Source organism: Hemiscyllium ocellatum, chromosome 18 (assembly GCF_020745735.1).
Source record: "Hemiscyllium ocellatum isolate sHemOce1 chromosome 18, sHemOce1.pat.X.cur, whole genome shotgun sequence".
Taxonomy (NCBI): domain Eukaryota; kingdom Metazoa; phylum Chordata; class Chondrichthyes; order Orectolobiformes; family Hemiscylliidae; genus Hemiscyllium; species Hemiscyllium ocellatum.
In genome coordinates, this window is record NC_083418.1 from 34011959 (window position 1) to 34036445 (window position 24487).

Consider the following 24487-nt stretch of genomic DNA (forward strand, 5'->3'; position numbering starts at 1 on the left):
GTAATGTTGAAATTCTTTATATGCCTTTGTCAACTTCAGACTCAACACTTCCAATATTTATTTGACCACCTTTACATTCCCTAAGCTTTGTCAATTTTAATTGATTAAAAATGACGTTAGCAGTATTGCAGCCAATGATAAGACCAGCTCACTAATTTATTCCTGTTCTCATAGCCCAGAACTGGCTTTTAACCATCCTGTGCTTAAATTCAAATCCCTCATTTTGGCATCAAAATTTCTTTGATGTCCTGCATTATCATAACCATGTGACTTCCTTTTGCCTCACACCATCAATTGTCTTTCTAGATCTCTGATTTGGACATATATATTGCATGCTCCTAATTATCACTGGCCAATTTCGTTAATTTCCCAATTAACGTGATCGAGAGAGTGCAACATGGCAAGGATTGCAGCTGTTCAAAAGAGACAATCAGTAAATCATTGACCTTGTCCATGATTTTGTTCACATCTTAGAATGAATTCAAACACATGTCCACTCACTGTGGAGAATTCCTGAAAGAATTTCAGGCAGGATGGTATACAACCTGTCAATCCTGAACCATAGGATCAGCCCTCAAAGCCAAGTCAACTTCACCTAATTTGTATTTAGGTTTGTCAACTGGTGTTTTTTGCTGTTTGGGTTATTGAGGACTGGATGTTTGACAGGGAAATTCCTAGCAAAATTTCTCATTAAAAATAAACCCAAAATCAGAATGCTAACATCTGTTAGTATTAGGAGTTTGAGATATACATAATTTCACCAAAAAACAATGGATTATTAGCCCTTATTTCAAGGGGGATCGAGTATAAGGGTAGAGAAGCATTACGGCAACTCTACAAGGTATTAATAAGCCTGCATTTGAAGTACTGTCAGCTCTTTTGGTACTCTTATTTAAGGAAAGATATTTTGTTTTATTGAAGATGGTTCAGAAAAAGCTCATTAGGGTGAACCTGGTATGGAGGAATGGTCTTTTGAGAAAAAGCTAAACAATTTAGGATTCTACTCAATGGAATTGAGAAAAATCAGAGGTAATCTGCTTGAAACTTACGGTCTCAGAACAAACGGGTGTCAATTTAAGACTGACGTGAGGAGAAATTTCTTCTCTCAGACAATTATCTTTGGAGTATCTTACCACAGAGATCTATAGGGGCAGAGTCATTGCATATATTTAAGGCTGAGACAGATAGATTTTTGATCAGAAGGGGGCACAAGGATTACGTGGAGTTAGCAGGAAAGGGGACATGAGGAATGTTGGATCAGCTATGATCCTATTGAATCTAGATAAGCAGGGAGCTGGAAGAACACAGCAAGCCAGGTAGTACCAGGTGGTGGAGAAGTCCATGTGTAAGGTGGCAGAACAGTTTCGGGGGTCAAATAGCTGATTACTATTCCTATTTCTTATGGTCATATAGTTTGTTGTGAATATCTAGTTCTTATTTCTTATATTTTAGAAAATAATACTTGAATTCCTAAAACCCAAAGTTCGCATAAATGTAAACATCTGACTGAGAAACTGGCACATGCTCCCTGAAGTAAATGCAAATCAAAAAAGCAGGTTAATTATAGTTACAAGATAATGTATATTTATCTCAACGTCAGAGAAAAAAAAGTGTAAAACTTAGAAAATGAGTGACCTTTCTTTGAGATTTTTAATATGGAACTTGGTGGGCTATACTTAATTCAATAAATTATTTATGCAGTTCGCAGGTAAATGACATTAAACATTAGAAATTCCAGGAACAACTTGTGAAACTCCATTACAGATATAAATTATTGCATGAATCAGAGAACCAAATAATTGTGTTTAAAGTAAAAAGGTAATTAGTTTACTGCTCTGTCTGGAACATACCAAGTATGTTATATTGCAATGGAGATTAACAGCAGGGTTAATAACAATCCTCTGTTTAAATTATCTGGGAGATTTTCCAACCCTGGGTGGCACGGTGGCTGCCTCACAGCGCCAGAGACCCGGGTTCAATTCCCGCCTCAGGCGACTGTGTGAAGTTTGCACATTCGCCCCGTGTCTGTGTGGGTTTCCTCCGGGTGCTCCGGTTTCCTCCCACAGTCCAAAAACATGCAGTTAGGTGAGTTGGCCATGCTAAATTGCCCGTAGTGTTAGGTGAAGGGGTAAATGTAGGGGAATGGGTCTGGATGGGTTGCGCTTTGGCGGGTCGGTGTGGACTTGTTGGGCTGAAGGGCCTGTTTCCACACTGTAAGTAATCTAATCCAATCTAAAACAAGGCAGTTGCAGCCTACAGCTCCGAGTTAAAAATCAAACAACACCAGCTTATAGTCCAACGGATTTAATTGGAAGCACACTAGCTTTCGGAGCAACGCTCCTTCATCAGGTGATTGTGGAGGGCTCGATCGTAACACAGAATTTATAGCAAAAGTTTACAGTATGATGTAACTGAAATTATACATTGATTGTCTGTTAAGCCTTTCATCTGTTAGAATACAGTGATAGTTTCACTTCTTTCATGTGTAAATCACAAAACCATTTTTTTAAAAGTTGCATTCTCGGGTTAGCTGTTAACAATGGTGGTAGCTAGACAATATGTTGAAGGTGTTGGCCCCCTGTGTTCTCTGTCTATGACCTGATGTTTAGATTGATTCTAATCTAAAAAGTGAGATAACGGAGCTTTACATAAATTCATGCAGTTTTTGAGCTCAGAGTTCGACATGAATGTATGCAGTTTTTGAGCAAAGTGCAATGTAGTTCTTCAAGTACAAATTCACCCCACAAAGTATATGTGTGCATGTGAGTCTTTGTCTGTCTGTGTGTGTCTGTCTGTCTGGGGTGGGGGTTGTGAGTGTGTCATATACACACGGACACAGGTACACACAGACGCGCACACAGACACCCACACACACCCTTATAGACACACACACTCCCACATGCACCCCCTCACAGACTTAACTCACTACACACACACACACACACACACACACACAAAGACCCACATGCACACATGTATTTTGTGTTGTGAATTTGTACTTGCAGAGTTACATTGCACTTTGCTCAAAAACTGCATACATTCATGTAGAACTCTGAGCTCAAAAACTGCATGAATTTATGTTAACAGCTAACCCGAGAATGCAACTTTAAAATATAAAAAAGGGTTTTGTGATTACACATGAAAGAAGAGAAACTATCACTGTATTCTAACAGATGAAAGGCTTAACAGACAATCAATTTTTCAATGGATAATTTCAGTTACATTACACTGCAAATTTTTGCTATAAATTCTGTTATGATCGAGCCCTCCACAATCACCTGATGAAGGAGCGTCGCTCCGAAAGCTAGTGTGCTTCCAATTAAACCTGTTGGACTATAACCTGGTGTTGTGTGATTTTTAACTTTGTACACCCCAGTCCAACACCGGCATCTCCAAATCATGACTACAGCTCCGAGAACAGTCATAGAGTCAAAGAGATGTACAGCATGGAAACAGACCCTTCCATCCAACTCATCCATGCTACCCAGATATCCTAAATTAATCTAATCCCATTTGCCAGCACTTGGCCCATATCCCTCGAAACTCTTCCTATTCATATATCCATCCAGATCCCTTTTAAATGCTGTAATTGTACCAACCTACACCATTTCCTCTGGCAGCTCATTCCATACATGCAATACCTTTTGTGTGAAAAAACTGCCCTTTGGGTCCCTTTTAAATCTTTCCGCTCTCATCCTAAACTTATGCAATCCAGTTCTGGACTCCCCCAACCCAGGGAAAAAAACCTTGTCCATTTACTCTATCCATGCCACTCATGATTTCATAAACCTTTATAAGGTCACCCCTCAGCCTCTGATGGTCCAGGGAAAACAGTCCCAAGCCCATTCAGTCTCTCTCTCTAGCTCACACCTTCCAACCCTGGAAACATTCTTGTAAATCTTTTCTGAACCTTTCAAATTTCACAACATCCTTCCTATAGAAGGGAGACCGGAATTGCACACAATATTTCAAATGTGGCCTAACCAATGTCCTGCACAGTGCAACATGACCTCCCAACTCCTATACGCAATGCTCTGACAAATAAAGGAAAGCATACTAAATGTCTTCTTCACCATCCTATCTGCCTGAAATTCCACTTTTAAGAAATATGACTATGTAAACTAATTATTTTTTTACCTGAAACATAACTATTTGGTTCAGTGATTCATGCACTAATTTATATCTGTGATGGAGTTTCACAATTTGTTCCCAGAATTTCTAATGTTTAATGTCATTCAGCTCGGAACTGCAGGACTAATTTATTGAAATACAAGGAGAACTAGCCATTTGGATACAGAACTGGCTCGAGGGTAAAAGAAGGTAGGTGGTGGAGGGTTGCTTTTCAGACAGGAGGCCTGTAACCAGTGGTGTGCCATAAGGATCAGTGCTGGGTCCACTGCTTTTCATCATTTATATAAATGATTTAAATGTGAACATAGTAGGTATACTTACTGAGTTTACAGATGACACCAAAATTAGAGGTGTAGTGGACAGTGAAGAAGGTTACCCGAGAGTACAACAGATGGGCCAATGGGCTGAGGAGTGGCAGATTGAGTTTAATCTAGATAAATCCGAGGTGCTGCATTTTGGAAAAACAAATCTTAGCAGGACTTATACACTTAATGGTAAGGTCCTGGGCAATGTTGCTGAACAAAGAGACTTTGGAGTGCAGGTTAATAGTTCCTTGAAAATGGAGTCATACATAGATAGAATAGTGAAGGTGGCATTTGATATGCTTTCCTTTATTGGTCAGAGCACTGAGTAGAGGAGTTGGGAGGTCATGTTGCGGCTGTATAGGATATTGGCTAGGCCATTTTGGAACATTGCGTGCAATTCTGGTATCCTTCTATCAGAAGGATGTTGTGAAACTTGAAAGGGTTCAGAAAAGGTTTTGATTAGATTCCATAAAGTGTGAAAATAGGCAATTTGGCCCAACAAGTCCACACCGACCCTCCGAAGAATAACCCACCAAGACTCATTTCCCTCTGACTAATGCACCTATCATGATGGGCAATTTAGCGTGGCCAATTCACCTGACCTGCACATCTTTGGATGGTGGGAGGAAACAGGAGCACCTTGAGGAAACCCACGTAGACATGGGGAGGATGTACAAACTCCACACAGACAGTCATCCGAAGCTGGAATCCAGCCTGGGTCCCTGGTGCTGAGGCAACAGTGCTAATCACTGAGCCACCGTGCCACCCCATCAGCCTCTTATGCCCTATGCTATTGCTCCACAGCGATGGGCAAAGGATATTGCCAGGGTTGGAGGATTTGAGCTACAGGGAGAGGCTGAATAGGCTGGGGCTAATTCCCCATTTTCCCTGGAACGTCGGAGACTGAGGGGTGACCTTATAGAGATTTATAAAATCATTAGGGGCAGGGATAGGATAAATAGACAATGTATTTTCCCTGGGCTGGGGGAGTCCAGGATTCAAGTGCATAGGTTTAGGGCGAGAAGGGCAAGATATAAAGCAGAGGGTGGTACATGTTTGGAATGAGCTGCTAGAGGAAGTGGTGGAGGCCAGGTACAATGACAACATTTAAAATGCATTTAGATGGGTATATGACGAGGAAGGGTTTGGAAGGACATGAGGCCAAGTGCTGGCAAATGGAACGAGATTAGGTTAGGATATCTGGTCGGCATGGACAAGTTGGACCAAAGGGTCTGTTTCTATGCTGTACATCTCTATGAGTCTAAGTAAGTATTGCCCACCAAATTCCATATTAAAGATATCAAAGAAAAGTCTCTCATTGTCTCAGTAGGGGAGAAAAAAAATGATTGTTTGGTAGGACTGCAGATTAGGAGGAGAAAACACTAATTTGTTTGCTCACCATGAATACTGTATGTAGGAGTTTAATCTCAGTTTGGAGACTTGAGGTTTGTGGAGAAACTGCAAAAATAAAATATAGCTCCCAGAGAGGAGAAAGTAGGACAGAAAAAGTTGATGGAACTTGCAGATAAAACTGCACTTTTTTTTCTGAAGGTATATATCTCTGAGAGTTGGAGGAGAAAACTGAAATACTAACTAGATTAATTCAAATTTATTTGAATGTGGCAGTTGTAACAGAGAACTAGAAGATTACCAAATAATAACATAATTCTATGCTATACAATTTAATTACTTAGTGTCAGGCAAACTGGACAGAAGTAATGCAACAAGATGCAACACAAAATACTTTCTGTAATTAATATTTGAGCAAAATTATTTAGCGCGAAATTGTAGTCATGAAGAATCAAGGTTTTGTAGTCCTTTGGAAGTACAAGGACTCGATGGAGCCATTATGATTTTCAAAGTTTTGTTTTAAAAAATAGAGTGCGATACCATTAATGAAGTAATAGCAGAGTTGGTTAATTAAATTTGAATGTTTTCTTATTGACATGTTGCAACTTGAACAGATGCAATTGGCATTTCTTTCTCTCTCTCTTTACTTCTTTCTGGGCAAAGGCTAGAGCTCAACAAGTAGCTACCAAATTGCTGCTAATACTGGTACTCACCTGGTTCTTAGCTGACCATGAAAATCACCATTGTACACCAGCCTTTGGTTGTCATTGCATAACACTATCCCTCAAAGAATTAATTAGATACAGGACTTGCCAAATAAATCGAACTACGCTCATAAACATAAGTTGTCACTTGTCATGGACCATGCCAGACCCCCTCAAAATATTTACTTTTTCTTATTTTAAAGGCAGATGTGAAATGGATAGATCAGGAGTGATGCAGCTGGTCAAAACACTCAGCCTTAAGAAAAACTGAATTTATTTAAACACTACAGCTGAAACATGAAAGAAAAGAGAAAGAATTTTAAAATAACGTATCTATTGGAAAACTTAACTGACCTGATAAAGCAACTTAACTAAGGAATTATTCCAACAGTAACTTCCTAGAAACAAACCCCTTGGCAAAAGTTAAATTGAAACACAGATTCTTACAGGTAGGAGGGAACAACATCCAAAATGATTTCAGAAAGAAAAGTCAGTCAAAATTCATTTGCTGAAGCTTGCAACCTTCCTGGACTCCAGCATCTTGTGATTGTCACACTAAACCAAACTAGAAAAAAAAACCTGAATTGGGATAACTGGCCACTCCCATGCCTTTGTTAAACAAGCCCCTTCCTCGACCATTCAGCATCTCTGCCTTTCCAACCTCTCTTAAAACAAAACCTTGTTCAAGTGACAGTATCATCACACACATTGTGACAATGGATGCTGGAGCATCAATACACTAAATTCAGACACATCAGTATTTTGAGATTGGTTAGGTTCTCCTATGCTGGACTGTCTTGCAACAATGGCTTGCTAAAAGATTGTTTCAATAAGCATACAAAGTGTACAGTCCAGAAGCATGCCATTCAATTGAGTCAATTCTTGCCAGTTTCTTCATATCTTTGCTCTAGTATCCTTAAACGTGTATCCTTGGCCTCTGTTCTCACATACTTCCAGGCTGTCATTTAATGACAGCATCTGAAAGCACAACATTAACTTTTTGCACTTATATTGATAATATCTGACATCATATAACTTCATTTTACTCATTTTCAATCTACTCATCTTTCTTCTCACAATAGCGGTAGCAGTGTCTGTCAAAGTCTTACAGGACCTTCCATCTCACATTATGACTGAAAATGCTATCGTGGTTTATTGTGCAAGCCGTGAGAATCAAGAAATGCTTACATAAGTTGCTGAATGTATCAGTTTCATTGATGAAGAACATCCAACCAGCATTAAGACATCACAAATCCAAAAGTGCAAGAACAGCAACTCCAATATCTGAGCCTTAGAGCGGCCTAATTGAAGGAGGGAAATTGAAGTGCACTCCATGTTAAATCTGGAATATCTTCACACATCTAACTTAACGTTTAATCAGTGGAATCAATAAAGTCAGCTGTACTAAACGCCAGTGCCCAAAACAGTGGAATTAGGCAGTGTCTTCATCGGGACTAGTTCATAAAAAATAATACTGAAATGTGTGACCTCCAAGAACAAAAACTAGTGAAAAATACAAGGTTGCAAACCAAGAATGCAGCATTCCAATAGCGCTGGGGTGATGCCTAAAAAGACAAATGTGGAAGGTAAACAAAACACTGACCATCATGGCATGCATAGCTTCTTTGAAACCATGGGGGGCATCTATGGACACAGGTCTAAATTGGCAAAATCCTCCTTCACTCAATGGATGGTATTTTGCTTCTTCAGGATGACAATGCCAACCATCAGTAATGGAAATGGCATTTTCAACAACACTAATACTGTGGGTCTATACTGGCTGTTGATACTCTCCATGAGATCCCTAATGCCCACTAAAAGATTCAACGTGTGAGTTACTATCAGTTGGAGAGCTGCAACATGCAATCAAGTGGCTGAAAAGCAACAAAACCTGTAGCACTGATGGTATTCCAATTTGGGTTTTCAAAGTTTGGGTCAATTTGCACAAGTCTCCATGCACTTATCCTATAGATTTAGGAAGAAAAAGAATTTTTGAAAATATTATGATGCTTCCTTGAAGCCCATAATCAGGAAACATTCTCCCAAACCACCTACATCCTGTGGCTGAGGAAGTCCTCCCAGCAACAAAGTGTGGTTCTAGACATTCTATAAGCATGGTTAACAATATTTCTGCCAGACAAGTGCAAAAAAAAATGCCAAGAGCAGTAGGGCAAACTCTTAAATGCATTCCTTGACCTGACCAAAATACTTGAAACAGATCTGAAGAAGGGTCACTGGACCAGAAACATGAACATAGATGCTGGCAGACCTGATGCATTTTTCTGTTCTTGATTTTGATTTCAGCATGCAAAGTTCTATTATATTTTTCCTTTTTTTTACTTGAATCAGTAAATTGTAGATCTGATGGATTGTGCTTCAAAGATTCAGATGCCCAAGAAACGTCGCAACCCTGCAACTGCTTTGAGATAATATACATACCCATGCAAATTCAGAAACAAAATCCAGGCCAAAGTCAAGAAAGCTGTGTTGTACTCCCATATTATTTACAATCTACCTGACAGTAGCCGTTGACAACATCTGTTCTAAACTGCCTTTCGGGTGTCAGAATTAAATACAACCAGGATTTAAATTCATTCATCTTTGCTGCCTCTGTGCCAAAACTAAACTGACCATCATAGATATTTGTGATCCACAGTTTACAGATGGCTGTACTGCTGATGTCCATTATGCATCAGATTTCTAAGGAACCCTGATCTCTTCAACTCTGAATATAAGAAACTTGACCTGTTCTTGAAGGTTACTCAAACAACATTTATATCAACCGATATCTGGTCAGCCAAATATTCCACCTCACATATGTTAAAAGAACCTGTATTATGTTGAGCACTTCCCATACCACTCTTGAAAGACCATTATTAATGACATTCAACCCAGATTAGCTCCACCAGTGTAACCGATTGCATGTGAGAGATACCTCAAGAGTGCTTGAAACATTCTGTCAGCAACAACTCTGCTGTATTCTCTAGATTCAATGGACGGACCCACAAAGTAATAAAAGTGTCCTCCTTGAAGGCATAATTTATAAACCTCTCCAAAATGAGTTTTGATGGACTGGACACAGTGTCCAGATCACCAGGAGGCATCTGTCTGTCCAACTGCAACTCTTAAATAGCCAACATGCCAGAGGAAATATGAAGGAAACACATTGAAGACAATGAAGATTTCATCTAGGTGTTGTTACAATGACAGTGATGACTAGGATGCATTTGCTACCAAATTTTCAAAATGGCAACAACTTATTCATTAAGCTACATCACACTTTGAGTCACAAAGTCTTAATGAATAGTATCAGTGAAAGAACGTAAAAGAAGCCAATGCTACACTGACCGGAATTATGAAGTGGGACATCCTGCCCCTGCCCAATGTATCTGTAGGTTGAGACTGAGTCTGTTCAATCATTTCAAGACTTATAGCAGAAATATAACCCTGAGTAGGCATCACCCTTGAATTGAGAGATGGCCAATAGTAACTTATGTAATTGGAATAGCAGCAATGTATATCAAAATCCTAATGGACTTGCCATCCTCTTCTACCCTTTCCCACCCAATCCCCATGACTAACAATGCTGTAGTGGAAATGATGAGGGAATTGAGAAACAATTATACACACAGTACTGGATTAATTCGTGTAACTACAGGAAGTAATAATTATAATGTCAGAACAGCTGTGAATTCGAGCTAAGTCATGCTGGTTTCATTCAATCTTCATCATACTGAAAGGCATTTCTTTCTTTTGGGTGATGAAAGTATTGTGAGCAACAAGGATTAATTAGTGATATGTCTGTCTCACATTCAACAAAGAACTTTCAAGGACAGTGTTCCAAGAGCACATCCATAACTTTTCAATTAGCAATTTTAAAACTGCCATGAGCTACAACTTGCTTTAACATCCCGCTGAATCCTGTATGTTTAGATTAGATTAGATTAGATTAGACTTACAGTGTGGAAACAGGCCCTTCGGCCCAACAAGTCCACACCGACCCGCCGAAGTGCAACCCACCCATACCCCTACATTTATCCCTTACCTAACACTACGGGTAATTTAGCATGGCCAATTCACCTGACCCGCACATCTTTGGACTGTGGGAGGAAACCGGAGCACCCGGAGGAAACCCACGCAGACACGGGGAGAACGTGCAAACTCCACACAGTCTGTCGCCTGAATCGGGAATTGAACCCGGGTCTCAGGCGCTGTGAGGCAGCAGTGCTAACCACTGTGCCACCGTGCCGCCCACAAGTTTTATTTTTTTAAAAAGACAAATTACTATTAGGATGCTTTGTTGAAGGTAATACTGAGCCTTTTAGTCTATGATTGTATTTCTTCGATTTGCTTCATTGTTTTCCTGAGAGTGCGAGTCATGTTAATGAATGACTGCAACAATCTTTTTCTATTTCACCCAACTGGCCTCTTTCCTATATGAACTTGCACAATGAATTAACACGTGTTGAATACACATTGTTTCCAACTACAAGGCAAACTGTAGCTACCAATAAGAAGGGCAAACAATTTTACACATCATGATATTCTGCAAATGACTTGTCCTTGACCCCACAGTACAAAATTCATTCCAGGATGGTGATTTGAATGACTAGAATCAAAGTGCTCACCATTGCATCGGTCAGGTTTATGGACTAGAAGTTATTTTTCTTGTTCATCAATTTTGAATTTATGTTCATCTAAGTTGTTAACATGAAGTATCAAAATGAAGCATAGAGACAGAGTAAAAATATTGATTCACATTAGGACACCAGTTCATGATATTTGTCTGGGTGGGCGCAGGTCTTTTATTGTGATCTGTTAACTGAACAACTTCTTCAATCTTTAATCTTCCTCCTTGTCACTGAACCACTAAAATCCTGGTCTTATTGAGCCCTGCTAGCCATTACATCCTACATATAACCAAGTACATTGTGAACTTCAATCAGCTTATTAGTGCATGAACACTTCACAGTCAATTTTGGATTGGCTAGGGAGCCTGAATTAGTTGACATCACTTTCTACAATCATGGTGACATCACTTCCTACAGTAACCTCATGCATTCTTTAATGTACCAATCATTTTATAAGGTTGCCTCTTTAGTTACATCTAAGCTCTCCTAACTTACCAATTGCATAGTTGGCACCAGTAAGTCAACTAATGCATCAGCCTAGAGCCTATAGTTTCATCTTTTAGTGATAAACTATCATCCCAAATGTCTCAATTGATACATTTGAATGTTTTCTAAAATGTATTAATATCCTTTAACTTTAAAGGTCATGTGTGACTCCATAAGAATTGTTGATACCTCAAATAAATTGAAGCTCAAAGTAACTATCCAAACGAATACACGTGGGCCAATTACATATTTAAGTGCAAAACTGAACCATTTTAAAACCATTTTAATGTAGCTATAGGACTTAACTAAATAAACTGTTTAAAACCAACCACAGTTAAACAAAATATAATTCAATTCTCACTTGGTTGATCAAGTCAAAATTATTAATTATTGAATAATATTGCAATCATACAAGTGAGTTGGAGTTCTGTTATGCAAAGATTTGAAATAACACTGAGACTAGGAAAGTACATGCCTGGATTCTGTTGAACTAACCTGTAACCTCTGCTGCTTATCAGTGTCTATCAGCAGAGGATAATTACGTGTTTGTGAATCAATATTGAAAACTAATTATTACTCTAACCAAAGAGTAATTTGGAGGAAACTTTAGAGAGATGGCTGAACCAAAATCCTAAGATGGTGGCATGATTATCTGCACCTATTTTCTGAATGCAAATCGTATGACCAGCCAAAGAAAGAAACATTTGTGTAGATCTGTGATCATTCTTTACTGATGATGAATCAAGGTGTGACCTTGGCTTTTTCATGATCATAGAAAATCAGGATGAGAAACAAAGATTTCACTTTAAAAATTTGAGACTTTGAAACTAATGATTTCAGCATTGGAGGAGGTTTGGACAAATTTACGCAGAAATCTTTTGTGCTGGCATTTAAGTTATTAGATTGTTGTCACAGTACTAAATTTAGTTTAATTGTTTTAAAAACTGCATCGGCAATTTGAATATTTGTTTTCTACAATCCCTCTACAAGGATTTCAGTGAGTCCCTCTCTCACTGCACCCCCCAGGTCATCTCCTCTGCACAGAAGCTCTTCAGCCACGTCCTCAAACAGACTTGCTACCACAGCCACATCTCCTTCCTCAGCACCTGCCTACGGAACCGACTGATCCCACACGGACTCCGAACTACATTCCAACCAACAAAATTTGGACCCAACCAGGACAACCTGTACCTACAACAAATCCGAAGCCTCCAGCAACAGACCTCCCTCCGGATCCTCCGCTTCACCCTTGCAGCCATGCGTCGCCACTTACACTCCCTGCAATCAGCCCTACCCCAGCTCAGGACAACACTCTCACAGACCTGCAAAGGACCCCTGCTGTTAAAAGATTCCTGATGAAGGGCTTATGCTCGAAACGTCGAATTCCCTATTCCTGAGATGTTGCCTGGCCTGCTGTGCTTTGACCAGCAACACATTTTCAGCTGTGATCTCCAGCATCTGCAGACCTCATTTTTTACTTTCTAAAAGGATAGAAGTCTCAGTAAAGGGTCCAGGAGTAAGTGATGAGGAATACAAGAAGTTTTTAGAGTAGGATAGTGACAAGGTAAAAAATTGTAACAAACTACCAAATGACACTGGCAGGGCCGATAGTAAGCTTGCACTATAAGATGATGGATGTAGATTTCAATTTGTGGATGAACAAAATCATTACATTTTCCATTTTGTTGATTTGGCAATGAGATTTAGCCATCCAAAAATATTGAGAATGAGAAAAGATTGAGGAATGAAATTGCAGTTTTAAAACAAATGCTAGAAACAAATCTCCAAGTTGACATGAGAGGGGTGGTGGGGTGGAATAACAACAATCAGTTATGAGATTGCGTTATGATGAAAGGAAGGAGTTATAAGAAACTTGTAAAAATACTGACAAAAAGGCTGCTTGGCACTCTAATGTATACTTATAAAGTGGGAGGACGTATGCTGGCATTTGCACTATAAGGTGTTGTTTTATATTTTTCGTTTTGCTTGTTTTTCTGTTATTGCACATAGTAATTTATTTTTAAAAGAGAAAAGAAACCTATTTATCAAGTCAGGTCTGGCAGAACTTCCAAAGATCAAATGGAACCAGGGAACTGATGACAGTTATATCTATTAAGGCATTTTTGGGCAAGAATGGAGTGTATGCATATGGAAAAGAAATTAGTGAGAATTGGAATAAAACTGTTGACCAAAAAGTATATGGCTGGGCTCTGTAATACCAAGCAAATGCCATTGGAACAATAAACATCTGAATGCATGAGAAGCGCATGCACGTTATATCACACTTTAATATTGATACTGTGTACGGATTCTCTCTACAGTATTCCCCTGGAGAATTTTTGCAGGAGGAATATAATGAGTGCAGCTGATGACTAGATTAATTTTTTAAAAAACAGATTTTCCTAAGTGACTGTTAAAGACTCAGTATCTTAACAACAGTTTAGGTTGTTCCAGTGTTGAACTGTTCCAGGGGAGAAAGTAGTTAGCAAAGGAAGCACTTGAGGTTGCACAGTTGGAACAATTGGTTGTGAAATCTTTGAACTTGGTCATATTTGGGATTAATTCACTGCTTATAAAACTTTAATTTCCATTCAAAATTTATATACAGGTGTGTTGCATGATAATATGATCACCTTTGGTTTTGGACATTGTGTGAGCCTTATCAACTGGGAAACATCAGTATAGAGTTTTGATCTGGCTTCTTGAATAATTTCTTTCAGAAGTATGTGACCTGGAAATTCTTTCTAAACTTTACTTGTGTTACTTACCAATTTAATAACATTGTTAGAGATACTTTGTCAAAGACTAAACATCAATTTGGCTAGATATTAATTCTCTCTAGTTCATTTTTTCTACCTTTATGATTTTGATTTGGGTCCAATTTTACAGGTAATATTTCTAAGCGATTGACCCATTAGTGCAAGTCTGGACATCAAGTATCAGAATCCTGTTTCATCATAGAGATCACATAGCCGAACACAGTCCCATCACCCGTTATCTCCACAAATATTAGATTAGATTACTTACAATGTGGAAACAGACCCTTCGGCGCAACAAGTCCACACCAACCCGCCGAAGCGCAACCCACCCAGGCACATTCCCCCACATTTACCCCTGCCCCTAACACTACGGGCAATTTAGCATGGCCAATTCACCTAACCTGCACATTTTTGGACTGTGGGAGGAAACCGGAGCACCCGGAGGAAACCCACGCAGACTCGGAGCGAATGTGCAAACTTCACACAGTCAGTCGCCTGAGGCAGGAATTGAACCTGAGTCTCTGGCGCTGTGAGGCAGCAGTGCTAACCACTGTGCCACCGTGCTGCCCAAATATGGAATTTCTAGTTGATAGTGAACATGTGTGATGGCCAGGGTTCATTCTTCTAAGCTATTTAAATATATTAATTGTAGTGGAAATAATTTGCTAGAATTTGAACACAAAACTCAAACAATTATCATGTTTCTGTGACTGATTCTACATTAGTACTAAATTGATAAAAAGATAGAGAACTTTACTCGAGCACCTTATGTTTGAGAAAGTCTTCAATACTGAACATATAATAATCATTGTTATAAATGCAATTCTGCTACAGTGAAATTATATGGACTGAAATGAATTAAGTGAACAATTTGTTTTTGAGAGAAGAATCTTCGCAAATATCAGGAAAATTCTCAATTCTTCAAACAAAATATTTAATCTCCAGCTGATCCAGCAGAAGTCCTGAAGAATGATGACTTCAAGAATAATCCCTCCTGCAGCTGTAAGTCTTGACTCAATGATAACAATCATAAATGATATTGGGTTCAAGCTCAATTCAAGAGATTGAGTACAAAATCCAGGCTAATTCTCCAAAGAAGGAGCGAAGCGGTGCAGGACGCTTGGAGATATCACCCTTTAGATAAGAAGTTAAACTTTCTGCCCTTTCCATAGCATGTAAAAGATTCTGCAGCAACTTTTGAAAAAATGTTGGCAAGGTTGCCCAGTGACCTGGACAACTTTTATGCCTCAGCCAATAACACACTGAATTAATCATCTGACTGTAATCTCCTGCCTGTTTTGTGGAAATTTGATGCAAGCAAATTGGTTGGCTCATTTGCTACAAGGGACTAAACTGTAAACGTACTTAGTCTGCATTGGATCAACTGAGGCCATGAAAGATAAGATATAAATGCAAGTGTCTTTTCTTTTACAGTTACAGTTCAATATTTATATACTAAGGCATTTAAGATATAAGCTTCTAATTCTAAACTAAATGTGCTTCCAGATCAACTATTGAATCAAGAATATATCTCTTTAGATCAAACTTAGAGAAGCTTTTTTTTTTACAAATTACTAGTATCAGAATGAAACATTAATATATTACATTAGTTTTACATAATCTGATTGTAGAGAAGCATTGAAAAGATTTATGGGCAGTGAGAGAAATAAAATATTAGGAAGGTTACAGTTTAATGTATGGTAAGTTGATCTCCTCTTCTGCTAAAATAATCCTTTGGCCAAAGTGGAAGAATGCAAAATGAGTCAGAATGATTCTTAATTAACCTGAACCCTTCTTAAAGAATAACCCTCTCTCTCAGCAACACAGTTATCATTTAGAACTTATAATATCAGTAAAATTCAAAACAGGATTGACTATTTGACAAATGATGAACTCTGATCATATGAGAACTAAAGTGATACTGCAACCATTATGATTTCCAACAGTTCCATTTATACTTATGTTCCACATATTACAACTGCAAACCCACATTCTATAAGTACATAGCCCGATATATTGAATATCCTGTGCACCACTGTTAATTCTTCAGTGTTCTTAATTCACAGATGGGGGAAAAAGGTCAAAGTTTACACTTATAATTGTTATCCAATGATTTTGTTAGCCAATAGCCTTGGTGGGAGGTGCAGGAGTATTGACATGTGTGAATACCAAGTGGTGATGCTATCAGTCAGGGAATTTGGAGACTCTCTCCCTCCAAACCTTTGCTGATGTGCACCATCCCACTTCATGTGGACAGAACAGCGAACTGATCATGTCTTGGAAGATTTCATAAATCAATGAGAGTTCAGAAAGGGGATGAGTCACTGCCCCTAGGAGAGGAGAAACTATATGAAACTTCTCAAATATTCTTCAAAATCAAGTTTGCAACATTGTGAATTCAATGTTTGACAATTATATTAAGAAAAATATAAAAAGACCACACACACACACACACACACACACACACACACACACACACACACACACACACACACACACACACAGGAAAAGAATGTAGGGAATGCCAACAGAAGCAAACACCAGAAGCTCCTTACAAACATGTGAGAAAATGAGGGATGTAAGTGCTTGTTACAAGATTAGGTACTGACAAACTCAATGAGATTGACCAGTGCTTGTTGACAGGTTTTTAAGTTTCACTGTAGCATCAATGCTGCAATTATTGAACATTTAAACTATTTAGATTGTAGCTTGCAAAGCAAGGTGAGTGTATAATTAAGGATCTGAGAAAACTCATGTGAAAATACAATTTATCATAATAATGTATTTCTATCAGTGCATTTACAGTTCCACAATTGCTATGATATTTCTATTGGAAGAATGGGTAAGGCAGTTACAACAGTGACACCAATGTCAACTTCTGACAGGATTTGGAGATGCCGGTGTTGAACTTCTGACAGATATTTCTTCTCACAAGTTTTTGATGTTGTGAAGTTCACAGAACTGTCAATATTCGCAAAGCCCTCCAACATGGAAAAGTTCAAAAATATCCACTTTTAAACTTTACCAAATGAGAGGATCTTCTACGTATTGATGAGTTTATAGCAAATATCCAAGATTGATGACATGTTAATAAATATCCAGAAACTCAAAAAGCCTTATAAGCAACAGAGAAACTTAATCTTGTAAGTTTCAAGTTACTTATGGATAAGGATAAGATTGGTCTACAGGTGAGAGTGCAAAATTAGGGGAAGGCTAACTATAACAATATTACACAGGAACTGAGAAATGTAGACTGGGGATTGGCTGTTTGACGTCTGGCATGTGGGAAACTTCTAAAGGACAGTTGTTTAGAGTTTATAACCAGCATAATCCTGTGAAAATCAAGGACAGGTATAGCAGGATTTAGAAACTTTGGATGACAAGAGAAACTGAGAGCATAGTCAAAAAGAAAAATGAAGCTTACAAAAGGTATAGGAAACTCAAGACAGACAGAACCCTCAAAAAATAAGGATAACAGGAAATAACTCAAAAAAAAAGAATTAGGAGGGCTAAAATGGGCAAACAAGAATCAGGACAATTCCAAAACATTTTATACCTTTATAAGGGGCAAACAGGTAGCCAGGAAAAGGGTGGGTCTACTAGGAACAAAGAAGGGAAATTATGCATGGAGCCAGAGGAAGACGGTAAGGTTCATAACAAATACATTGTGTCAGCATTCACAAAGGAAAAGGACATGGTGGATGGTGAGACTTGGGAGTGGTACATTGACATTCTGAAGCATGTCAATTTAAAAAAAAGTAGGGATGTTGGTGTTTTAAAAATTATTAAGGTACACAAGTCCTCAGGACCTTGTGAGATCTATCCCAAAATGCTGAGGAAGGCAGGTGAAAAAATTGCCACAGCCTTGTATGAGATCTTCTTCAGTCACATTAGAGGTCCTAGAGGACTGGAGAATAGCCAACATTGTTCCTTTGTTCAAGAATGGCAACAGGAATAATCTGGAAAATTAGGGGTTGATGAGCCATACAAAATTTGGATAACTTGGATACCCATATCAAGTTCCTACTTCTTGCCTGAAATCTCTGCTTTCAACCCTAGTTTCAACCAGACTCATCTCTGCACATGGGGCTTCTCAGCTCAACCCGTATCTGGATCCGTGACTTCCTAACCCATAGACCACAATCAATAAGAATAGGTAACAACATCTCCTCCACCATAATCCTCAACATGGGTGCCCCGCGTACTCAACACCCTACTATATTCTTATACACTCATGACTGTGAGGCCAAATTCAGCCCCAACTCCACTACTGTTGTATGATGGATCTCAAACAATGACAAGACAGAATACAGGAAAGAGGTTGGATGATTAACAGCTTGATGTAAAGACAACAATTTCTCCATCAATATCAGCAAAACGAGGAAGCTAGTCACTGACTTCTGGAAGTGGAGTGGAGGGCATGCCTCTGTATCAGTGGTGCTGAGGTGGAGACTGTCAAAAGCATCAACATCCTGGGAATGATGATCACAATATGTCCTGGTCCACCGATGTTGACACGATAGTCAAGAAAGCAACACAATATCTTTACTTCCTCAGGCTGCTAAGTAAATTTGACATGTCCACAAAGAGTCTTACCAAATTTTTTATAGATGCACCATAGAAGGCATCCTATCCAATGCATCACAGCTTGGTATGGAAACTGCCCTGCCCAAAATTGCAAGAAACTACAGAGTTGTGAACACAGTCCAGTCCATCAGGTAAACCAGCCTCCCAGCCATTGACTCCATCCATACTTCCCACTGGCTCAGGAAAGCAACCAACGTAATCAAAAACCCCTCCTGCCCCCATTATACTCTCTTCCACCCTTTTCCATCAGGCAGAAGACACAAAAGGTTGAACAAATGTATAAACTGGTTCAAGAATTACTTCTTCCCAGCTGTTATCAGACTTGAATGGACCTCTTGAATGTTAATTCTGATCTCTGCACCATCTCTGCTGCTATAATACTGTATTCTGTATACTGTTCTGCTACCCTAATGCACTTTGTATGGTATGATCTGACTGTTATAGTACATAAAACAACACTTTTCACTGGATCATTAGTACACGTGACAACAATAAATCCAACACAAACTCAGTGGTCAGGAAATTAAGGGAGAAGATTCTTAGGGATAGAAGTTACTCATGTTTGGACTTACCAGCAGAAGAAAGCATGGCATTCTGTGAGGAAGGCCATGTCTCACAAACTTGCGTGAGTATTTTGAGAAAGTGACAAAACTGATTGACGAGGGTAGGGTAGTATCATTGTTTATATGGACTTTAGCCAGGCCTTTGACAAGGTCCCTCATGGCAGGTTGATATAAAAGGTGAAGTCACGTGGAATCCATGGACAGCTGGTAAGAACTGGCTTAGTCATAGAAGACAGAGTAGTATCAGTGGAAAGATGCTTTTCTGACTGAGATCGGGGAGCAGTGATGTTTTGCAGGGATGAGTGCTGGGACCCCTGTTGTTTTTATGTATATGATTTGAAGGAGAACATAGCTGACCTAATTTGTAAGGTTGCAAATGACACAAAGATTAGGGGAGCTGTGGATAGTGAGGAGGATTGCCAGATATAGATAGACTGGAAACGTGGGCGGAGAAATGACAGATAGAGTTCAATCCGGACAAGTGCATTTTGGAAGATCTAATGCAGGATCAAAGTGTACAACAAATGGCATAACCCTCAGTAGCACCACATACAGAGGGATCAGGGTGTATAGGCCCATAGTTCTCTGAAAGTGGCGGTAGAAGTGGATAAGGTGGTCAAGAAGGCACTTAACGAGCGTGCTTTCGTCGGTCAGCACAGAGTATAAAAATTGACAAGTCTTGTTGCAGCTGTTTTGAACTTTAGTTAGGTCACATTTGGAATATTGTGTACAGTTGAGATTGCCACAGTATAAGGAGGTTTTAGAGGGGGTATAGAGTCATAGAAATGTACACCACAGAAACAGACCCTTCGGTCCAAATCATCCATGCCAACCAGATATCCAAATCCAATCTAGTCCCCATTTGCCAGCACCTGGCCCATATCCATCCAAACCCTTCCTGTTCATACACACATCCTTTTAAATGTTGCAATTGTACTAGCCGCCACCACTTCTTCTGGCAGCTCATTCCACACATACCATCCTTTGTGTGAAGAAGTTGTCCCTTAGGTCTCTTTTATATCCTTCCCCTCTCACCCTAAACCTATGCCCTATAGTTCTGGACTCCCCCACCCCAGGGAAAAGACTTTGTCTATTTATCCTATCCACGCCCCTCATAATTTTGTAAACCTCTATAACGGCACCCCTCAGCCTCCAAAGCTCCAGGGAAGACAGCCCTAGCCTATTCAACCTCTCCCTATAGCTCAAATTCTCCAACCCTGACAACATCCTTGTAAATCTTTTCTGAACCCTTTCAAGTTTCATAACATCTTTCCGATAGGAAGGAGACCAGAATTACAAAAAATATTCCGACAGCAGCCTAACCAATGTCCTGTACAACTGCAACATGACCTCCCGACTCCTGATACTCAATACTTTGACCAATAAAAGAAAGCATACCAAATGCCGCCTTCACTTTCCTATCTACCTGCAACTCCACTTTCAAGGAGCTATGAACCTGCACTCCAAGGTCTCTTTGTTCAGCAAAGAGGACCTTACCATTAAGTGTGTAAGTCCTGCTCAGATTTGCTTTCCCAAAATGCAGCACTTCACATTTATCTGCCACTTCTCAGCCCATTGGCCTATCTGTTCAAGATCCCGTTGTTATCTGAGGTCAACCTTCTTCGCTGTCTGGGATATTGTCTGGTTTGGAGGATATTGGCTATGAGGAGAGATTGGCCAAACTGGATTTGTTTCCAATTGAACATTGAAGAATGGGGGCTGACTTGACTGAAGTTTACAAAAATATGAAAGGCCTGAATAGAATGGAAGAATTTCCAAGACAGAAATGTCAACTACTAGGGGATGTAGGTTTAAGTTAAAAAGGTGTATTTTTAAAGGAATTATGAGTAGCAAGTTTTTGTTTTACACAGAGGATGGTAGGTGACTGCCATTTGTTAAAAGAGGAGATGGTGGAAAGGGATACAATTGCAACATTTAAGAGGCATCTTGACAGATATATGAATAGGCAGGGAATAGAGGGATATGGTTAAAATGAGGCAAAATGTTTTTAGTTTAGAAAGGCATCATGTGTCAGTGCAGTCTTGGTGGGTCATTCTTTGATTCCTTAAAATTTTAGATAAGCAGGTGTCAAAGAACTTTAAGGCAGAAATATACTAAAAACTGATCTTTAATCCCACAGGGGTATCTCAGACTAAGAACAGGATGGTAAAAAGGGTCAACAGTCTGGGCAAAATTCCACTCAAGAATGTACAGGAATGAGGTTAAAAAGTGAGTTCCATTTTTGACAAGTGCATGTTAGTAGCCTGATGTCCTAATATGTAGGTTGTTTGTTATTAAAGTCATAGCTTTGAGTAATCTATTAAGTATCCTTGCACTACAGGTAAAGAAAGGAAAAAGACTCTCACTTTGAGTGTGGCCAGCCAGTTACTGTCAAAAAGAATTTCAATCAAGTTGTAAAGCCCAAAACTTGAAATGGACAATTCAACTACGACTAGGAGCCAGGGACGGTCTCTTCTCTGAAAGCAGGGTGAGCCAACCATAATTGATCTGTTTTGTGTTGTCACCCATCACTGGCATAACATGCTGGAGTCAAGTTCCACTACTCCTGGTGTCGTCACAAAGTTATACATTTATAAAAGTACAAACTTCCCCAATTTACCTAGTTAACAGAAAGCATGGACTAATTTCCTATACTAATAATTACTATTTACTGATTGTGACATTTCACTGCATAGAGTACCTGATTACTCTCATAGTTCCTCTAAACTCACATGTAGTGTTAATACTTCAAGTATTTTTGCCTGTTTAGTACTGTCAAGCAATGTTACCTCCAGTTTACCATCAAATACAATCAGCCTAGATTTTCCACAAGATTGTCAAAGACAACTTTGCCACCTGCAGAAAATCAGTTGTCCTTTCTTGTGCCGTATTTTAAATGTAGCACAGAACTTGGCATATTTCTTCAACTGTACTGATTATTAATACCAGTTAGCTCAGTTTCAAAATCAATCCTGGACAATCCGCTAAAGCTTATCATGCCACACTGGGGTAGGGCACTGGAAATTAAGCCCTGCTGTTCCATAGTCATTACAAATGTTAATAAATTACAAACATTTGCAAACCTTCCAAATGTACTTGTTCTATTTAAAGACCAGGTGAACAGAAAGCACAGACAATACTTTTGTACTTAACAAGAATTAATATTTATTACGAATAAATAGGTTCTAACTACAGATACACAATAATGAACTGTCGACACATTGTTGCTAGTTAAAATTCTAACTTCCTCATTAAGCCCACACACACAGAGACACAAAAAATGTGGGTGGTATGAGTGAAGGGAAAACTAAGAAGGTGTTTCCATGGCCTCTGTTCATAGCGTTTGTTGGGATAATCCTTTTGGCTTGTCAGGACATGCTGCTCCTCATTGTTTCTTCTACAGGTACTTTCACTTGTTTGCAGGATGAACAGAGTGACTGGTTCACAAGTTATGATATATTTCATTTATTGGCTAATAGCAACAGCTTTGACCAACTGTTCAGTGAAAATAAACTGTGGCTTTCTTCAGGCTCTGGGTTTTGTTTAAGCTGTAGAGACAAAGACAACACATTGCTTCTCGAGACCCAAAGGTTTTTGGCTATCATGTTCATAACCACAAGCCATTTAGCTACCTGGCAGGCAAACCAATCAGCTACTTTTTAGCTGATTCATCTGCAATTAAACCTCCCCCTCTTCCAACCCTACCCCTCATCCAAGTCTGAACAAACAACAGTGTAAACAGCATAACGGAACACAGAAAACAGGAACAGGACTAGGTTACTCAGTCCTTCAAGTATGTTTCACCATTCAATAATCATGGCTGACCATTCTTCTCAGTACTCTATTTCTGCTTTTCTCCCATCCCATTTAATCCTTTTAACCTGAAAACTATATGTAACTCCTCCTTAAATGTTTTGGCCTCAATTGCTTTCTATGGGAAAGAATTCCATAGGTTCACTGGTCTCTGGGCAAAGAAATTTCTCATCTTAGTCCTAAATGGTTTATTCCATATACTTAGATTGTGACCCTTGGTTCTGAACTAACCAGTAAGTTGGGAACAATTTTCCTACATTTACCCTGCTTAGACCTGTACAAATTTTATAGGTTTCTATAGGATTCCTCACCCCATCTTTATTAATTGAATACAATCCTTAGCAATTCAGTGTCTCTTCATATGTTTGCCATGCCCTGCCAGGATTCAGTTTGGTAAACGTTTATTGCACTCCCTCCACAGCCAGGACATGCTGCCTCAGAGAAGGATGCCAAAATAAGCATTGTGGCTTACTTTGAAAAAGTGCAGCACTCCTTGGTTTTACAAGCAGTCCTTTTCCCATTTCAGTCCACAATCAAAAATACAGGAAAATAAAATGATACAATCTTTACAGTGCACTTATTTTGATAAAAAATGTTTACGTGTACAGAACTTGAATATTCACAACAAAAAAAACATGCATACATTGTGTCTGTTTGAACTCGACAAAATAGGTGACAGCTATTTACTGATTAATTTCTCCGAGTAATGCACTGACAAATCAGAGTCAACCCAAATCCAAAATGTAAAGAAAACATCATTTGATACACTTCCCATGGCAATTCGTCTACCAATCACAGTCCGCTTGTCAGTCAAAACTCTCATGAGGTATAAATATTGGGTTTCTCCTTAAATTGGCATTCTTGAAAATTGTCCTTTTGAAGACCTATGACCAAATTTGTTTTTTTTTCAGCAACACTCAAAAAAAATTGAAAAATCTGAAGAAATGTTCCATACACACACTTTCTGCACCTCAACCTTTGAGATCTGTTGCTGCTTTGCATCATTTATTAAAGATATCGGTTTTACCTCTGCATGTGCAAGCTCTTTCCATCACCTTTAGGTGGTATTTTTACAAGTCTGAGCCTTCAAAAAGTTGAAATAGCATAAAATCAGCACCTGGCAATTGAACTGCAAGTACAAAATATTTGTGTGACACA

At 39.0% G+C, this 24487-nt stretch overlaps 1 protein-coding gene across 1 annotated transcript in view; it reads right to left on the reverse strand.

The window, feature by feature from the left end:
- The window catches only part of syt7a (synaptotagmin VIIa), a 682829-nt gene that overhangs the window by 353015 nt on the left and 305327 nt on the right, over positions 1-24487 (reverse strand). The gene's annotated exons all lie outside the window — the stretch shown is intronic.